Here is a 3194-nt window from a genome sequence, read left to right as displayed (position 1 = left end):
GACGCGTTTCAGAAAGGCGGGGCATAGAGGAGAAACAATAATGTACAGTATGTGGGAAATTATGTGTTTTTTGAACCTTAAACCGTATAAACACATTTCATTACACCAAATACACAACATAATGTTCTTTTTAGCAACATCATATGACCCCTTTAACAGCTGAGCTGAAGCCTCCGTTACTAATTCGAAAACTTCACTTTAAAACTAGTAACGAAGGAACGTTGAGTTGCTTCATTAAAAAACGTATTGTATTACTTAATTAAAAGCTCACTGTATTATGTAGAGTAGAGTATTGTGAAAGAGAGATGGACTGAGCGAGTGTGATTACCTGCATCTGATACAGCATTCATTCTTAAGTTCAATCTCATATTCACAATAAAACATTAGTTTCAATGTCCACTGAGGAAAGCATTATCTTTGTCGTACTGTCTTTCATCTGTTAAGGGTGATTTACGATAGTGGATCGTGAGCGGGAAATGGTGAACCCGGAGCGGAGATGGAGCGGAGTGATTATTGAATGCTCGGAGGGAAAATTGTTGCCTCTCCACTCCGCTCACATACTCTGGTGCAGAACTACTTCCTTCCGCGACGGATTCAAATCTCAATTTGACAGTTTAACAGCTGAGCTCAAACCTCCGTTACTAATTCAAAAACGTCACTTTAAAACTAGTAACGAAGGAACGTTGAGTTGCTTCATTAAAAAACGTATTGTATTACTTAATTAAAAGCTCACTGTATTATGTAGAGTAGAGTATTGTGAAAGAGAGATGGACTGAGCGAGTGTGATTACCTGCATCTGATACAGCATTCATTCTTAAGTTCAATCTCATATTCACAATAAAACATTAGTTTCAATGTCCACTGAGGAAAGCATTATCTTTGTCGTACTGTCTTTCATCTGTTAAGGGTGATTTACGATGACAGCGCTGCTCAGTGCATTTGTTAACTGCATCTTACAAGCTGCTATTAAAAGTAAAAATAACTTCTGTTTTAGTCTCTTTCAATATAAAAGCCTTAAATGCTGACTCGTAAAACAGTCACTTGTCGCCATCTAATGGCGGAACAATGTGACAAAAATCACCATCACGAACACGCACACTGTTTCCCAATACTAAATACTTACTATGTATATAAATATTATTTATAGCATTATCTTTGTCGTACTGTCTTTCATCTGTTAAGGGTGATTTACGATGACAGCGCTGCTCAGTGCATTTGTTAACTGCATCTTACAAGCTGCTATTAAAAGTAAAAATAACTTCTGTTTTAGTCTCTTTCAATATAAAAGCCTTAAATGCTGACTCGTAAAACAGTCACTTGTCGCCATCTAATGGCGGAACAATGTGACAAAAATCACCATCACGAACACTCACACTGTTTCCCAATACTAAATACTTACTATGTATATAAATATTATTTATTGAATAATAAACAACAACAACAGCCATCATAAAAGCCATGCTCTAATATACAGCATTAAAGTTACATAAAATATAACTTGATGAGATTTTGCCTTCTGCCGAAACTATTTGCTCTGGAACAAATAATAGATTAATGAGACCAAAGACTGCCCGTCAGATTTACCCAACATTAATTATATCTCATGTTTAACCACTATAGAGACATCAGAGCCAGCGGCAAATTGCAGAAAACCTGGCCGAGGTGAGGCTGCTCTCAGCGGGTTCATGAGCGCTGAACGGTCGGTGATACCCTGGAGCTCACGTCTCTGAAAATGTTGAAGCAAATTTTAAAATAGACGTTATCTTTATTAACAGACCGTATATTTGAAGTCTAAACAAGTACATTCTCACCTAAAAAACTCTTAAAACTACATTCTGTGACACAAAAACAGTATTATTTTTCAATTTTAGTGGATTTGGGTATTTAGTGAATACTGGAAGCGGAGTGATACAAACGGTGAAAGGGCGTTCCTGTGGCGATACCAGTACAATATCTCACGGTTCTCAACCAATAATATTTGAGAACCAGAACGAACTGTTGTATAAATATATATATATATATATACATACACGTACATATATATATTTGGAAATCAGTGTATCAGATTTGATATGATTGTTGCTGAAATAAATTGGTGAAGAAAATTTTTCAGAAATTGCTAGTAAATTTCACAAAGTACAAGTAACAAGAAACAAGTAACACATTAAATGAAATAGGAACATTTGAAGTAGAAATATTTTCTTGTAAAATAACAGCAATAATCTTTGTTTTATTTACATCTTTAAGTTTTATACAGTGTATATCAGATTTTATTGCATTTATTGTGTTTATCACTTTTAAAGGTTAAAACGTTAAAAATAAATACAAATTCTGTTATCATTTGATCATTGCTCAACCATATAATTCATATTTTGTTTGCTCTAAGGATCAACAGCCAAAAAAGACAAATGCACTATAAAATTGTAACTGTACAAAATGTAACTGTACTGTACCAGTACAATCTAAAATATACATGCATATACTTCCTTGTTTGAGATGCTGTTAATAAGTTCATATTGTTTCAGTGTATTTGCAAATATACATGCAAAAGCTTTGTATAAACACCTATAAATACAGTACTAATAAAATCAGGCAGGAGAAGGTCTAAGCTTGGAAAATTGATTATCTGAAATCATTTATGTCACACAGGCTGACATAAAGTACTGCACACTTTGCTATATCAGACAAGCTCAGGTTATTGTGAAATCACCTAAAATGTGTCTTCAAATAATGTTTTTGCACAAGTTATGCTTTTGGTTAATATTCTAATCACCTCAGTAACTGCCACAGTGCACAATCAGTCATGCAAAGCTAAGCAAAATCATTTTTTTCAACTTTCTGTTGAAACTTTCTGGATGTTTGAAGTACGAAGACATCACTTAGGAAGATAAATTAGTTTTGCTGGAACAATTGGCCATCTGTGGCTCTTGTTGGTTCTCAAACCTATCTGTGAATTCTGTAGACGGTGTGCAGAAAAAGTGTTTTTTCAGTGTTGGAGGAGGGGGAAATATCTCTCGATGTGTCGAGAGAATTTTGCCTTAAAGCAAATGCTTGTTTGGTGATTTTGCTGGATTTTAATACATGAAGGTTCTAGAAATTAATTAGCATTTATTCATTTGATAGGTGCCAAAGTGATTTATAGGTAGGTCGTAACTAGTCAGTGAATAGAAGTGGCTGTATTTGGGATTGAGAAA

The sequence above is a fragment of the Sinocyclocheilus rhinocerous genome, unplaced genomic scaffold, assembly GCF_001515625.1.
Source record: "Sinocyclocheilus rhinocerous isolate Xijiao unplaced genomic scaffold, SAMN03320098_v1.1 scaffold666, whole genome shotgun sequence".
In the NCBI taxonomy this organism is placed as follows: domain Eukaryota; kingdom Metazoa; phylum Chordata; class Actinopteri; order Cypriniformes; family Cyprinidae; genus Sinocyclocheilus; species Sinocyclocheilus rhinocerous.
The sequence above is the reverse complement of the archived record's forward strand: the minus strand, read 5'-3'. Positions refer to the sequence as shown.